Below are 18,514 nucleotides of genomic sequence, written 5' to 3'. Positions count from 1 at the left end.
CAGTATTTTTTACTTTCTTCCTGTGTACTATAAATGTATTAATGGTTGAAGTCAATCTAGCAGAATATCAGCATCAAATCCCTGCTATCGTAAAAATGGTGGGATGTTTTAATATCATTTAGTATCTTATACTTTCATACCCTTTGCTAAAAATCTAAAAATTGTCATTGCCTATGTAGCAGATCTCCAGCCTCAAATCCCCTCCCTCGTTAAATGTGGAGGGATTTTTTTATCATTCATCATCTTTTACTTTCATCCCGCGTACTAAAGTCTATCTAGCAGAATATCAGCCTCAAATTTCATCTATCTTCAAAAATTGAGGGATGTGTTTTTAAGATTCAGTTTTTTTTACTCTAATAACGTGCACTAAAAATCAAAAAAGTGTATGTAACAGAAAATCAGCCTGAAATCCTGTCTTTTGTCAAAAATGGGAGGAATGTTTTATAACATTCAGTATTTTTTACTTTCTTTCAGTGTACTAAAAATGTTAAAATTGTGAAGTTTATTTAATACAATATCGGCCTCAAATCCCTGGTCTCATAAATGGATGGATGCTTTTTTAACATGCATTATTTTTTACTATCATAACATGTAGTAAAAATTTAAAAATGGTCGAAGTCTATCTAACATAATTTAAGTCTCAAATCCCTCCTCTAGTCTAAAATGGATGGTGTTTTTTAAATATTCAGTATTTTTTACTTTCATCCAGTGTATTAAAATTCTAAAATTTTCATAGTCTTTCTAACAGAATATCAGATTCAAATCCATGCTCTCGTCAAATACAGAGGGATGTTTTTATAACATTCAGTATTTATATTTTCATTCTCCTGACGACGTTCCCAGTAAGTGGAACGAAACGTTGAGTTAAATATTAATAGCACGCAGACGTATTCCCGAAAATGAATTATAATAGTGCATCTAATCGCTGCGAAAACCTTAAAACTAAAATTCAGTATTTTTTACTTTCCCTCCATGTAATAAAAATATAAAAATTGTTGAAGTCTATATAGCAAAATATCGGCCACAAATCCATACTCTCGTCAAATACAGAGGAGTGCTTTTTTAAGGTACAGTATTTTTTGCTTCCTTTCCGTGCACTGAAAATGTAAAACTATCAATGAGTATCTTATGAATCCAGCCTCAAATCCCTGCTCTAAATGAAAATGGGGGGACTTTTTTTAACATTTAGTATCTTTTACTTTCATATCTTGTGCTGACGTTCTAAAATTTGTCAAAGTCTATCTAACAGACAATCAGCCCCAAATCCCAGCTCTCATAAAAAATTGTGGCATTTTTTTTAAACATTTAGTATTTTTTTACTTTCATCCCGTTAACAAAGATATAAAAATTGCCGATGTCCATATAACAGAATATCTGCCTGAAATCCCTACTCTCGTCAAATATGGAGGGCTTTCTTTTAACATTCAGTATCTTTTACTTTCATACCGTGTGCTAAAAATCTTAAAATTGTTAAGTCTCTCCTCATATCCCTGTCCTAGTCAAAAATGGTGGGGTGTTTTTTTAACATTCACTTTTTTTTACTTTTCTCTTGTTTACTAAAAATCTAAAAATTGTCAAAGTCCTTCTAACAGAATATCAGCCTCATATCCCTGCTATCGTCAAAATTGGAAGGATTTATTTACATTCAGTATATTTTACTTTCATCCCATGCAACAAAGATACAAAAATTGTCGATGGTTATCTAACAGAATATCTGCCTGAAATCCTTACTCTCGTCAAATATTGAAGGATTTTTTTAAACATTCAGTGTCGTCAAATATTGAAGGATTTTTTTAAACATTCAGTGTCTTTTACTCTCCTACCGTGTGCTAATAATGTTAAAATGTCGAAGTCCTTCTAACAGAATATCAGCCTCAATTTCTAGCTATCTTCAAAAATGGGGGAATTTTTTTTTTAATTCAATAATTTTTTTCTCTCATAAAGTGTTATAAAAATTAAAATATTGTCGAAGGCTATCTAAAAGAAAATCCCCTGAAATCCCTTCTTTCGTCCAAAAAGGATGGATTCTTTTATAACATTCAGTATATTTTACTTTCTTTCCGTGTACTGAAAATGTAAAAATTGTCGAAGTCTATATGACAGAATATCAGCCTCATATCCCTGCTCCAGTCAAAAATGGTGGGATGATTTTATAACATTCAGTATTTTTCACTTTCATCCAGTGTACTAAAAATGTTAAAATTGTCCAAGTCTACCTAACAGAATATCAGCCTCAGCCCTGCTATCGTCAAAATTGGAGGGATTTTTAAAAAATCCTTAAGCTGCAGGAAGAGCCTAAGGATCTTGGGTGGCAGCGTGGGCAGGAGAGAGGCAAGGAATATCTTTCCCTCTAGCCCGGGTTAAGTGTCCCACAAGGAGTGAAATCCATGGCAACAATTCTTTCATTCTTAGCAACGGATGAGCCTGCATTGAGGCACTTGCCATGGACATGCGGTGGAACCTTGATCTATCGTTTTTCAGGGGGATGGATGAAAAAAAATGATGAATGCGGGAAAACGATCGATTCGAGCATGTTTGATTGGGTTGCTTATGTCCCAGGAAACTCTGGATTTTGGTGAATAGGGTAGTTTCCTTCATCAAAGAAAACGATAGGCATTGATTGCGATTCGTTACTCACCGTTAGTGTATTCATAATACACAAATTATTTGGTTTTTGAAATACCGGTTTAGACGAATGGCAAGGGTCAAATTTTATCCTCATTTGAAAAAGGCCAGATTGGCGCCCATGCGATTCCACTCCGCGTGACGTCACAGGGACCTAGTTTCTACACGAGATAATAGGAGTTATACATCGTCTGAGGTTACCAATGCATTCATGAGGCGCAGAGCTCAGGGAAACATGTCTTAATAATCACCTATTAAAACTGGCTAAGGTCGGAAAGTTTTCTTCGTTTGATAAGGTATTAATAAACCTTTTTTAAGCCAAGCGCTACCATTCAGCAAGGTACTGAGCTATCCGCTAGCATCCTGCGTCCTATCAGCGCTCAGAGCCTCGATCAAGGTCACTTCACAAGGAGAGAGGGGGAACCAGAAATGCGTCGCACGGACTTTCCTACTTACGCGTCGCGTTTTTGCGCGCTTGAAATTTTTCACTTTTCATTTAATCGCGAAAAATAGATATTGTCATTTAAAAATCTAAAAGCGCGAAATACGTACTCCAGGAGTAATTATCTTTAGATTTAGGCAATGAAAAAATAATAGGAAACCACCCTATTATGGTATTTATTAACCCTGTGAGTGCGGATGGCATAGCATCGAGTGCGTCCTGCCAACGGGCGGGTGGCATCACATTGATGCCACGCCGGCCTATGTCCTTCAATCGCTCCCTACGCTCCTCCGCTCTCTTCTGTCTTCTCTCGTGATGGTTTCCCGCACACACACTGGATTAGGCTACCTGGATATGCCTTCCGTTTTTGAAAAAAGTTTACATTTTTTTAATACTTTTTTTACATTTATGGAGTACATTTTAATTTGTAAGATTTTTCACCATCGCAAAAAAATTTTAATGTGATATTTTCTTTACTCTTCTGAATATTTGTACTAAATGTTGCCACATTTGAAGGTTATTATTCTCGTTGTAGTCCTACTAAAATTTTTGAAAAAGATATTTAGTCATTATCTTCCTTCCACCTCATCGACGAAAAATATTTTCGTATTTCAAAATACGGTCACTTTACACACGCTAAACACAGTTGAATAATCTGTTGCGGTTTTTATTAATGGTTTAATTTAATATTTACATAATGCTCATATAACTCATAACATTCTTCCATAATATATTTGCAACTCATCTTCTGAACGATCCTTTCAATAGGGGTTTGATTATATTGGTTACGGAAAAAGAAATAGGTTTTTTCGACTTTTTCTGATTTATTTCGTATGAGTTTGTTAAAAGTTACAAGGTGGGAATAATTAAAACCACCAATTCGTTAATAATGATGGTTGTGGGAAAACTTTAGTATTTTTTTATTTTGAATTAGAAATTAGAATTGGGGAAATCCTTGGGTAAAAAACGAACGAATTTTAGGGCTCAAATAAAAATGCCGTTTTACGTCACCGCTGAATAAACTACAATTCGCTCTGTCATCTCTTTTTTAGAAGTATTTTTGCCATTATTATTAGAAATGCATGTAAGAGTTCTGTTTTGTACATGTTGTAGAGAAGGTCAGCTCTTCCTTCTCAGTTTTTGCGATTCTCGCCATTAGTACTATCTCTCCTTCGGACATCTTTCGATTACGTGCATTTTCACTCCTTTATAGAGATATAATTATTTGTAATATTACCGTTGGGCCTTTTTCTATTCGAAATTTCAGTATTTTACATATATTTAGCGTCTTACGTGGAATATGGGAGAAACCTTAATTTTTAATTTTATTCCTATTTTGTAACCCCAAGTACCGTTTATGTATCAGCCTTTGGTGAACTAGGCTTAGAATATCTCCTCGCAATTAATCCACTTCTGACACAATTTACTCCATCGTATGCATGGAACACTCCATTGGGTCTTCTCCGCGAAGGTTTTTTTTTAACTGTGAAGCAATTTACATATTTTACTTCGACCAAATGGACCTTTTATAATCAGGAGAGAAAGTCAGCAAAATTTCTATGCGCAAAGAAATAATTATTTTTGGATTATTATACGTTGCCGTTTTATCTTGAACATACACGTTCAGATATTTCTTGCATGTCGGTTCTAAATGTTATCGCTTACATCTCTTACTGACTGCAAAAGATCAACCTCATCAGACTTGTGTATTTTTTAAGTGTTATGCAAGGTTCTTAGAGCAAAGGTTGCCTCATTCGCGACTCGGGCTCCCATTGGCTTGACGTCACTGTAGACCCAACTTCCAGCGCCATTTCAAATTCTATCCTTTTCGCGGGCGTAACTGCTTACCGCAGCGAGTTCTTGAAGTTACCCTCCATCGAACACTATAAGCCGAATTTTAAATTGAATGCCGATTTATGAAAATAATGATGTTAAGATTTAAAAAAAGATAAATTCGTGTATTCTGACGCTATAATTTCCTGATGAAGTGATGAAATGGGAAGGTGTGCGAGTTAATTCCGTGTCCACACTTCCTTCCTGTAACTCTCAAAACGCTGTTTTCCTCGCTACTTCCGCAATATAATTTAAACTTAAATTAATATGGCTGGAAGGAAAATACCCAACAAACGAATTATTTGCTTCAAAATATTTCAGTTCCGCCACCTTTTAACTAGAAATTATGCTCGTTTTCATTCCTCGCCGGGCTTTGAAAATATGTAAGATAAAGAAAATTATGCACATTGAAATCCTTTACTTCAACGGAAAGAAAAAAATAAGCATATTGAGGGAAAAGAGCTGTACATTTACCGTTATTTCCATTTTCAAATCATTCGTAATTGGAATTCAAAGTGATCATACGTTAAGCAAAAAACCTCTCAATTTCTCAAAGTCATACGAAAGGACTCATATTTACAGACTTAGTACTAGAATTTTGTTTACCTGATATCTTACCATAGGCACACGATGTTACTCATAGCAGACGAGGAAAACGAATGAATGAAAATGAATTAAACGAAATAGTCCCTGCATGAATGAGTGCGCAAAATATTAAGTTCAATTTGCCTTAAAAAGGAAGAATTCCTGATTTTGAATTGAAATAGGGGCATCTAAGTTCTTGATTACGGAAATCTTTAGCATATCCACTTAGTTTGTCTGACTGATTCACTTTCACCACTTTTTTCACATGTGGTTTTATTTTTGCTAAAATTCGTTTTAAAACCATGTGATTTCGGTGTCATAGGAAATCTTGGAGGTGTTATGCTACAATTTTACCATGTTTATACGTATTTTTATTGTACACATTTCATGAATACTTACACTTTCATTAAGCATTTTACATAACATTTAACACAATTTCGATTGTACAAAATTTCTGATAAAACTAAAGGAAAGAAATGGTTTAACTTATATTGGTTCAAGGTATATGAATGGTTCAAGTATGTAGTCTTGGTGAATACAATCGGCAAACTGCGAATTCCTACTACCTCGTATGTGTATACTTCGAGAGCCATTCCAGATTTTTTGGATTGTCAAGTTTCTTTACACTGCGTGTTGCACTTTGTCGTGCAAGCTTTCGCGACCGTTGCAGGACGCATCATCAGGCGATGAATGAAATTACGGAAATTGGTGGTCAATTAATATAGTCGTCCAACCTCTGCTGACGTCAGCTCCGCCCTCCTCCCCCACTACTCCGGTGGATGGGGAGGTTGGACGAGTATATTAATTGACCACCAATTTCCGTAATGTCATTCATCGCCTGATGATGCGTCCTGCAACGGTCGCGAAAGCTTGCACGACAAATAGTGCAGGAAATGAAGCTCAAAGAAGTGAAAAACCTTGCAATTTTTTCAAACTGAATCGATTTGCACCAAAATTTGGAATTAGTCTAATTGTACCCCCTACTTCAAAATCTATATTATGCCGAAGGGCGCTTTTAATTTTTTAGGGGTGAAAACTACCCCTAAAACCTGGAACTAAAAAAAATATTTTTAAAGCTAAATACGTATAAAATTTAGTTTAAATTATTTTTTTTTCACGAATGGAAAATAATTTTAAGGCGTTTCAACCCATAATAATCAACCCTTATTGGGGGTTAATGTAAAAAAATGATTTACCCTAAAAATAAAAATTATTTATCACATTGTATCTTCTTATACACTTTCTTGCTCCTTTTATTATGTATTCACTGTTTTCTTTCATGATTTTAATCACAGCACAGAAAAGATATAACAATATTTTTTGTACATTTATGTAGACATTACATGAAACACAATCAAACGGAGACTGTATGGCTTCCAGTCTTCCCACCACATGCATCCTCACAGGTCACTGTGAGCGAGAGCACACATACTCACATATGCGTATGTGTATATACATCTTATGGGTATGTGTGTTTATTTTTTAGCAAATTTGAGTGTATAGTTAGCTTCTAACGTAAAGTACACAAAGTATATGCTAATAATGAGGAATATTATGCTCTGAACTGTGGATTTCGAATTTTTCGAAAATAAATTTGATTGGTATTTCAAACATAGCTCCTTTATTTTTTATGATAGAAAGTTCATTTAAATAGCATTTTGTAGGGTTTTTACTGACTACAAGGTCATGCGAATTATATTTTTTTCGAGTCATTAATTTTGAAAGGGGAGGGATTTAAGGGTTTAAATAAGGTGGAGCTCCCTTGGAAATAGAGGTTTTAATTATCAATATCTCACCAAATATTTATTGCATAGAAAATTAAAACACACCAAAATATTTGAAAATAAAGAAGCTACAATTTATTACTCATGCTTTTTTTCATATCTCCAGTTTTTTTGGTGTTATTTTGAAAAAAAAAAGCATTTTTAACGAAATTGTAGAAAATGACTTTTCACTTTTTCCTCCTTTTTTTCAAAATTTAGAGTTGTAAATTAAAAAACTTCTAGGATCAATTAAAAATACTTAAATAAAGAGAAATACTGAAGGGCATTGATCAATTTTGTCTAGTGTCGTAATTAGGAGTTGTTTTCACTGATTTTTTCGTACAAAAAAGTAGGGACTGATCTTATTTTTAATCATAACTCGCTCAAATGTCATGATAAAAAATATTTTTTCTCATTATAAGAAAGTTTTTTAAAAACACTTTTAGCAGATTACATAATTATTTCTCGAAAATTACATTTTTCCCGCTATTTGGTATTGAATCTTTCAAATTTAGCGTATGACAAACAATAGATAACCATCAACAAGTTGTAGCTCTGTCCGAATTGGTCATAAAGGAAATATAAAATAAGATTTTTATTTAATTTTTTACAAGCTACAGTTTTGTAATTCACAATTCCCTAATAAAATTAATACTTTACAAGTTATTTGCCTACAATCGATTAAAATCGTTGATTTTTTGGTCAAAAATTGTTACTTTCAATCGCAAATAACTCGAAAAATATTAATTTTACGCAAAAAATGGATAGATCATTTTATTCTTAGAATCCAATTTTCTATCCATTCCTGTGGTCAAAATATAATTAAAATTTTCCACCCCCGAGATGGGGTGGAAACCACCCCCAGGGTAAAAGCGCCCGTCGGCATGATATAGATTTTGATTCTTGGTATATTCCCTACTTATTGTGAAAAGTTCAAGAAAATCGATTCAGTTTGAAAAAATTGCAAGCCAAAATGCTTCATTTCCTGGACTAAAAGCGCAACACGCAGCTGCATCCGGAAGCCGTTAGCAACGATTCTTTACACTAAATAAAGCCTTTAAAAATGCTTCTGTAGTAGCAACAACAAACTCCTACTTTGATTTCTTTGACTGAGTGGTTGTGTGTTCAAATGATAGCTGTCGTTTTGCAGGTGTCCCCTTTCTTTCGAACTTTTATGTTAATTGCTACTGATGTGCTTTAACAAAGTGTCACATCTTTCAAATTAAAATATTTTATAACAAACTTTGCTCAGTAATACTTTGTCTTTCACATCCCAAGTAGCAAAATCTTATGTAAAAATTATTTTAAAATATATTGCGAGAACATTTTAAAATGATTTTAACATCATTTTGAAAACATATTAGCTTTCTCTGTTTCAACGTTACAAATCTTTTTTTCACCATTTCAAAATGATTTTAACATAAGTTTAAAATATGTCCTACTCTTGTATAAGCTATGAAATATAGATTTTAAAATAGTTTTAAAATATGTTGTAACTAATTCAGCCTCTTTTAAAAATGATTAATTGCTATGTTAATATGATATAAGTATACACATGTTTGAAATTTCGAACTGTGCCAGGAACAGTAAAAAAAATTTCCCACCTAACAATTATCCTAGCGTCAACAGACATGAATGTTTTGAAGGAAATGGTACATGCATCGTGACAATTACAGAACCTCCTTCTCAGCGTGCTTTCACAGAAATCCCACCATTACCATACACACCTTGACAATTTGGAAATCAGATGTCAGAGTTTGGAATTGAAACGAATTCATTCTAGAAACATGTATACTCAGTCCTTATCCCTTTTTACTATGCAATAAAGCACATATTGAGAGTGTTTTCAGGTGTTCCTTGATTGCATTCTCGGATCGTTCACTGTCCATTTTTTGATGATATGCCTTCATTTTGGGATATTTTTCCCAGAAATTCATTATTTTAAATTTCTAGAAATATTATGGAAAACTGCCAAAAAATACTGTTTTGTGGATTTCAAGATGGCGAAATTCAAACTCACTTTTGAAAAAAGGGATTCATATTTGGTAGACAAAGTCTCCAAAATCATCTGTATTACTTGTTTTATGTAAAGCTACTTGTCAGTTACCACAATCACCTCCAAGGAATGAGAATGTTTATACTGGTTTATTTTATCACTCTGGTATGACTAAGATTGAAATGACCTAATTATTTCAAAATTATGTTAAAATGATTTTAACATTATGTTAAAATGATTAGAAAATAATTATCAAATTATTTCAAAATTATTTTAAAATTATTTTAAAATGTGTGTAAAATAATTTTGAAATTGTTTTAAAATAATGTTCACATAATTATTTTTCTGTGAAATTAAAAAACGAACATTTTTGGCAAAAATAAGCCATTACTTCCTGCATATCCAAGAATATACAATCAACAAAATGAGATCAAATGGTACAAGACTTAAAAAGAGCAACGCCTAATACATTATTTTAAAATTATTTTAAAATCTTGAAAAAGTCATGAATTTAGCCATCTTCTGATATTTTGATTTTAAAATCATTTGAAATAATTTTAAAATCATTTTTCAATATTCTTTTGCTACTTGGGATAAAACCCTTCTCAGCTGAATTCACTTGCCCTGGTATGAACATTATCACTAGCTTTTGACATTTTAAAATTCCTATCCTTTGTTCGATATTTAAAGCTGGAACTACGATAAAAAAAACAGTCCATCAGCAAAACACAACGAGTCACAATGGCGCTTTCAAACTGAGTGCTGGGTAGCTACGGTAAAACCATAGTACTGTTCAACTTACAAATTGTCCGAAAAGTTTCATGTCGTGGGTTCCCTTTCAATACCCCTCACCCAGGTGTGGAGGGAAAGTAGGAAAGCAGCGAGATACAACAAAATTGCTTAGTTTTGATTACAGCAGTTGCCAATGGGTCAGGAAAGTCAGTGAAAGAAGCTTCATCTTACTTAGCCACACTTAAAAAAAACATAATCGGATTCAAAGAAACTTGAAAAATTACTTCCTATTTATCGATCCTGAAACATCTAGAAAGAGACGCTTTCTCACCCAAATAATTAGATATTAGATTTGGCCAATGTCGAAATGATGTTTTTGCATTATAGCTCAGTGGAGAGCCGAATATCCGATGATCCATTCCCTAATAAGGAGAACCCCCTCTCCTCCTATCCTTTCTGTTCCTTCCTTCCCTTCCCCATTGCTAGTGCTTCGTGCTTCCAAATAACCATATGTATCTATGGATGTCTTCAAACGAATCGAATCGCGCAGTTGACCGCACGGCGCCGTTGACGGCCGCCGTGATCACCACGGCGCCCATTTCAATCCGGCCCGGCGATGCGCTATCTACGGCTTGAAATACAGGCAGTGCTACATTGAGGCCGCTTTCTGACGAAACGACTTTTCGCCGGCCGCTGTTCACGTCACGACGCCGTGAAATTCAGGCCGCTTTCAGACTCTGCCACGCTGTGGGCAGTGCCGTGAACGGCGGCCCGGTCCCAGCACGCGGCCGTGATTAAGTCAAGGAAATTGTTACATTAGACCCACACTCAAGGTTTTCCTGCAACAAGTTATCCAATAACGCTGTCTAATGCGTCGCGGTGAGTCGCCGAAATTACTGCTCGGTATTGACGCGTAACGGGCGCGTGAGCTAGTATTTCCGCTCTTCCGCGGCCGCGGTAAATTTCTTTCCGCACATTTTTAATTCATAATATCTAATTCTTCAGGTGAGAAAGCGCCTCATTCTAAATATTTCAGGATTGATACGTGGGAATCGAAGAGAGAGGCTGGGATAAATTAAACAGCAAATTCTGGCGGAGAAATCACAACGGTGCGCGATAATACGCGGATGCGTCATACGCGAGACTAAACGAGCCAATTGACCTTAATATCGTAATGGGATAGAGCAAATGAACGTCGACAGCGTTAAACAGTGAAGGTTTTAATAGATTATTACTCATTAGATGCGATTTTTTCGCTAATCCACCTTAAATCGCAAAATAACGCGAAATTTCGTTTTTATTTACCGATTTCGCGTTATTTCGTTTTATTTCGCATTATTTCGCGATATCGCGTCTCGCGAAATACACGGACCTCTATTTATAGGCATAGGCGGATCAAGGGGGGGGGGGCACGGGGGCACGTGCCCCCCCCTCCCAGACCCTTAACAATATGCTAGATATTTAATACGTTCCCATTAGCATTGCGTTCGTTTTGTATGACGAGGTATCCTTGTGCCTCCCCCCAGAACAAAATCCTGGATACGGCCTTGCTTGTGCCCCCCCCAGAAAGAAATCCTGGATACGCCCCTGTTTATAGGTATTAACGGGGGTTTACGTTGAGGATGCAAGTATGCGGAAGCAGGAGGAAATATTCTCGTCTGAAAGGCTTTGGTTCATATTGCCATTGCGTCTCAACATGCAGTTCTTTAAGGATAACTGAGCATAGGAATCTTACTCGTGGGGAATGGGAGACATTTTTGGTCTGATATACCTGATGTATGATTGTATGAAGTATTGCAGGGGCCACATGATTTCCGGGTTGTTCTCCGCATCGATTCATCTCCATGACGACAGTCCGCCTCGTTGTAGCAGGCGTCTTCAGGTTTGAAGTGCTTAATGCAACCATCGAAATTCCACGGAAATTTGTAACTCGGTTGCCACGGAAGGTGGCCACCCATTCCAGATTATTGGAAAAGGTAGGAAAATATCCTCGATTTTTCTTGCCTTCACAGCACTTTTTCCCGAGACCGATTTCAACTAATTTCCCGTTGCATGCATTTTGGCAGGAACCCTGGAGTAGATGATCCGATACCAAGAGACCCCTTGCATAAAATTCGAACCCTTTTGAATTCATTACCTCAAGGAATGAAAGAAATATATTATCCGGGTAAAGAACTCTGCTTCATGAGTCCATGTTGCTCAGGCGTCACAAACACGGCATAACATTATATATGCTTTATGAACCTGATGGCCTCGTGCAAGCTGTTATAATTTACACTGGGGCGAAGGATCCTGATGTTGGAGGCATGGGGCATGCTAACAAAGTCGTGCGAAAATTAATCGATAGATTTCTCCTCTGTGGGCACAGTTTATACAAATGCATAGCCACGATTTTGAAGTGGGTTTTTCCGGAGGTTTATGGGGCCCTTCCAGAGGGTGGAGGGGCCTTTTTACCCGTTTTTGGCGCATCAGTGGGGGTTATAACCCATAACCATCCCTCCCGTGACTACCCTACTGAGTTTATGCATGGGAATTATTATTATCTGTTCAAATATCTATTGAGTAACTCAAAAAAGGCACTTACACCACTGAAATTCTAAGGACAAACAGAAGAAATAACTCTCCTGTGGCGAATCAGTATACCTCTGATGGCATATGATGTGCAGAAGTTCTAGGGATGTGTTTGAACCCTTTTTTCGAAGAATTTCACAATTATTAGTTAATTTTTGCAGCATTAACGTAAAAGAAAATGTCAAAAAGATAAAAATAAATTTCATATGTTTGTATGCAAATCTAAGAATCACATGAACCACATGTCTTTTGAAAAAAACTCTCATTTTCAGAACAATAATACCAGATCAAATGAACTCATCCATCTAAAAAGCCATAGATCAGCTAAAAGACTGAAAAGTTGAAATCACCAAGGATTCAACATTTATAACAAACTGCCATCTGCAATAAAAGATCTAGAAAATCTGAAATTCAAATGAGGAACTTGCATGGGTCGTAGATTGCTCTAAAAACTATTTTGAATGAGTAAAATGGATATATTAGCTCGCAAAAATACCTTCAGTTTCTCCATTCAACATCAAAAGAAATAAAAAAATTGCATTTAAAATCGAGAAAAATTTCTCTGAGCCGACCACTGCGCGAAGACACCCGAGCGTTGCCGAGGCCAGGCGTGACGTCATAGGTGCCTAAACAACCGTATGGAGTTGGGAAATACGCTGAGCGCACGATGTAAAATTTGTTTTGAGGGAGTATTTAGCCGCTCATCATCACTTTATTTTGTTCTGTTATTCTTGGGCAAGTTTTCCTCTTGCTAATGTGCCACGATTATTACTTGGGATATTAATAATGCGACATCGGGATGATGAAGTACAAGCGTTTCACTTCGTATGTTTTAGTTATCAGAAAAATGAAAGATAACGTTGCCACTCGTTCGAATAGTACACCTGAAATTCATCTACATCTACATAATACCCCGCAAGCCGCCTAAAAGGCGAGTGGCATGGGGTGTTAGGACACCAGCTTTTTTTTTAGCACACCAAAAATTGATGCCACGGCCCTCATAGAATTTGTTAAGACAAATTATTTCTATACGTCGGCGGCAAATCGAGATGTAAAAGAAAATTGTAATACTAGAGGATAACGATCGTAAGCTGTGCTGTTGACATTAGAGTAAGCTGTGCTGTTGAATTTGGCAACGCCGAATTAGCGGAGAAGGTAGTCCTATCCGTCCTACGGTACGAATTCACAGCAAAACAGTCTGCACACAATCCACATGTGAGATCGCGAATCGGTTCCGCTGCCAACACACACAAGCCACAATCTATTTCAATAATATAGGTAAATCCATAAACAATATACTAGCATATACCATAAAAATATAGTGGGAAATAGGCAAATACTCTTATCAAAAACTGGAAGTCACTGTCACATTCTTATATTCATCACGTACAACTTACAATTTAACAGAGCTCGTTATGATGGAAACAACTATTTATTCACTGATTTAAACCCTTAAATTAGCCCACACAAGTGACACAGGTGACTTTTCTCACTACTATTCGTTGAAATAATGGAATAACAAACTTCACACACAGTTATTACGATATATATTCGTATTTCAATAGCTTGATCGTGAAATGTCATATCTACGGTGAACAACGGAGGTTAACACGCCACTGACAATTTTTACACTACTGTTAGACATTTATCGATAGCGTAATAGCACTTTTCACAATTCAATCACGATGGAACACTGATAACTCTTGGCCGATATTTTTCAATCTTGTCAAACTTTGTGCATTACAACCACTGGCACTGTGATTATTAGCAGTAGCTTAACGGGATATGTCACGTTGAAAATAACACTATTTTGGCACAAAAATGTTGCTAGATATCTCCAATCAGCGAGCAAAAGTTGCATTGACTGGAACTCACCCCATAATACAAGCACAGACAATCCTAAACGACGAATTCTCCGGTACCTACGAATAAACGGATGAAGTTATTGTATATAAAAGCATAGCGGACATTAGTAAACATCAAAATCGTTCTAATTACATACTTAAATGAATGATATGCCGTCGATAACATCAACTTACCATTAACGTATCCCCCTTCCTACGGCCGTGGCTCAGACTCCTACAACGATGTTATTTAGGTATTGTAAAAATTTTGGTTTAACTGCTCCAGTTTTATATTTTATGCCCTTACTCAGATATTAATATTATAAATAATGCAAAATATGAGGGCTTCCAAGCCTCTATCGCCGGATATTTATCTTTACATAGAAAATAATCAACACGTCTAACAAACAAAGCTCTCACAACTGCTGGCAACTATTACAAACAATCACAACAATAGCTTCGCGTGATGTTTAGGCACCTTTGACGTCATCGAGGCCTCGTCGGCAGTGGCTTGGGGGGTGAGGGAGTTTTTCCCGCGCTTTAAAATTCGTTATATTTAACATTGAATATCTCGCGAAGGAAAACTCAGATATACATGCGGTTTTCTTTGTTGTATTCAGAAAATAACTTTCTGTCCGCCTGTGAAATAAAAAAAATTCATGCAAGTTCCCCATTATCCGTAAAAAATATACTGAGAAAACATTTGTTCTATCATGTAAAAGAATTTGTACCTTTTGTACCTTTGTTTTTTGTAATTGTAACTCATCACAACAAGTTGTATATTTTGTTTGTGAGGTAACTGACTTGATCATTTTTATGTAATTGTACCTTTTGACGACTCCATGCAGAAGTATTTTGCCCACGGATAATAAACATTATTATTATTAAGTTACTTGTAAATTTAATAATTTAGAAACGTGAAAATTAAAATTCGGTAACTTTTATTTACCCAAAACTTGATGCATGGAGAGTGAATGACATCTGAAAAAATATTTATCTTATTTTGTAATTCAATCCTGCCTTCACTTCAGAAATTAAATCAAGCTTCTTAGTTGCTACGTAAAAATATGTTGCCCGTCGTTCCGAATGTTTGTGTAACGGGTTGCATAGATATCAGGACCATTTAACATATTGGTGCGGATGGCATCACTGTGATGCCACTAACAAATTGTTTAATGTATACTCAAATGAATATAAAAATCCTTTTTTATTAAAGTTGCTTTCATATTTTCGAAAAACAAAGTGAATGCAGTGAAAAAAAATTCGCTGACAGTGTGAAACAACTCTCAGAAAATGTTACGCAAAGTAAGGGTTAATGGATTCAAACAAGATTTAAGCTTATTACAGCAATATTATTACTCTATTGAACCGCTGAGGTCATAGTGTTGATTCAACTTATATATCCTTCAAATATCCTAAAGGAACACGCCACCTTTCTAATAAAATGTTTGCAATCCATCAGCATTTTCACTGCTGTATAGCAGTAAAGATGCATAATGTTATGGATTTCTATCTGATTTAAAAAGTCTTATCCATCAAATGCCATTTCAAGTACCCGTATTTACGAGAGCAATGTGCATGTTATGCCTAAAACTGTCGCTTTCGCCGACGCAGTGATTGGTTGTGAGATGGATCAAAAAGGCCAAAAATAGTTTATTATTTGAAATGTTCCTTTCTAGCAATTAAATTTTTTATATGATTGATGCAATGTGTGAAGCGTTAACAATGTTGCATTAATCGTCAGCGGCACGGTCTTCACTCCACTTTTGTTTTCACCAGGCATCTCGTTCTGCCCCCACCCCTGCCGTCATGTGCTAGCGGACAACCCAAGGCGCTCTGCAATATTCACGCGCTTCTAGGCCGGATTCTTTTCTTTGTCTTCAATTATTTTCAGTCCATATTTTAAAGTTCTCACTTGTTTCTTCGGAAGGGCCATGGTCCGAAGACAAATATAAATAAAACTAATAAAAATGAAACCGGACTTCATTGAACCAACACGGAAAACACTCGCTGATTTTAAGTCAACTCACCCTGGAAAGTACGGAACCACTCGTGCGATGTATTTATTACTATTAAATGTACTCTAAGAAGAACGCGGTCTCTTTTAGTGAACGGTTAAAGTTATTCATATACATCTTGGATTTTATTTTTAATATTTTGCCTGATTACGTCATTGCTTGATTTAGGTATGGATTTTACAGGTTTTTTACCCTTTTCTGAAGTTTAAAATAAATAAAAAAATGTGTGGAGTTGATATAACTCAAGCGAGTAGGCGATCAAGATGGAAAAATTAAAAATTATAGTCAAATTAATGGGTAAATAGTGATATTTAGATGCGTTTTTTATCAGAAGCAGTTGATTCAACGTTTAAAATGATACCTCATTTACAACTGTAGGTGCTGTATCAACGGAGCTTCTAAGGAATGACAGAAAAAGACCTTTCTGTAATAATTAAACAAAGATTTTTGAACTATGCGTCGAATAGATTAATTCATTGTTGTTTCGCGGTTACCAGTTTTTCGTGAACATAAGTAAGTACACAACACGACTGTTTTCAGGTGGTTGTGTTTTTGGATATTTCAGTGTTCATTTCCGAAATTTATCTTTGTGAATCCAATATTTTAAATTCATAGAAACGCGATAGAAAAACTGTTAAAAGAAGGCCTTTTCGTGGATTTAACGACGATCTAAAATATCACGACATTCAGACACACTTTTGAAGAAGGGAATCATTTTTCGCAGCAAAAAAGTCGCCAAAATCGTCCGTTTTACCAATAATACAGGACAAATTATGGAAAAAAACGATTTTCGGAGACTGTGAGATATAACATCAACATTTATGTTTTGTGCTATTAAAATTGACGTAAAACAGCATTTCATAAATAAAAATAATGATTTTTCATTATAAAAATCGACGTTAAACATATCCTTTTCTTGAAGAATATGACAAAAGAAATTGAATGAGATCACACACATTTTTGGGATTTGATTTTCAACTAGCCATTAATAACGGCATTCAGTAAGTACTTCGAGTTACAATAGGGTGGTTCCCTATTTTTCTAATTGCCCAAATTGAAAGATTATTTCTCCAGGAGTACGCATTTAACGCTTTTAGATTTGACGACACCTATTTTTCGCGAGTAAATGAAAAGTGAAAATTTTCAAGCCTGCAAAAACGCGATTGCTAATGATGATTGCTGGGAAAAGCCCGTGTGACATCATCCTGGTTCCAGCTGCTGCCGTGTGAGGCCACCTTGGTGCGAGGCTATTAGCGCTGCTATAGTGCAGGCTTCTAGCAGGTAGCATTAGCTTAAATAAGGATTATTAATACCCTATGAAACGAAGGAGACTTTACGACCATAAGCAATTTTGGTGGTGATTATTAAGAGATGTTTCCCTGAGCTGTGTCAATCATGCATTGGTCATCTCAGATGATGTAAAACTCCTATGTACTCGTATAGAAACTTTGTCCCTGTGACGTCACGTTGAGTGGAATCGCATGGGCGCCAATCTGGCCTTTTTCAAATGAGGATAAAAATTGACCCTTGCCATTCGTCTAAAGTGGGATTTCTAAAACCAAATAATTTATATATCTAGAATACACTAATGGTTTGGTAACGAATCGCAATATATTCTTTTCATTTTCTTTGATGAAGGAAACTAACCTTTTACATACATACCATTTGCCCCTCGAGAATGGAATGTCTATATCAAGGCAAATGTGTGCAATTCTGTGGAATTGGAAAGACTCCGTAAAGGTAAAGAAATCACTTTCCCCGCTGTATTAAAAATATAATTCACTGGAGATCTCTAATTCCGATTCAATCGTTTGGTTCATGCAGCTGTCGGTAATTTCTCACTCACTTGAAGTTATGATAATTTTTATACTGGTTTATTTCATCAGTTTGGTGTGACTAAGATTAGAGAACTTTGAGAATTCATGTGAGGGATTAAAATGATTTGAGAATCTAATTATTCAAAAATCATTTCAGAATTATTTTAAAATGTAGGGAAATTTAAAAAAAAAATGTATTGAAATATTATCGATAGAGTATTTCTCCATAAAATTAAAAAAAGAACTTTAGAAAGAAAAAAGAACTCCCGCTAAAAATAAGCCATTGCT

The sequence above is a fragment of the Ischnura elegans genome, chromosome 13, assembly GCF_921293095.1.
Source record: "Ischnura elegans chromosome 13, ioIscEleg1.1, whole genome shotgun sequence".
Lineage (NCBI taxonomy): Eukaryota > Metazoa > Arthropoda > Insecta > Odonata > Coenagrionidae > Ischnura > Ischnura elegans.
The sequence above is the reverse complement of the archived record's forward strand: the minus strand, read 5'-3'. Positions refer to the sequence as shown.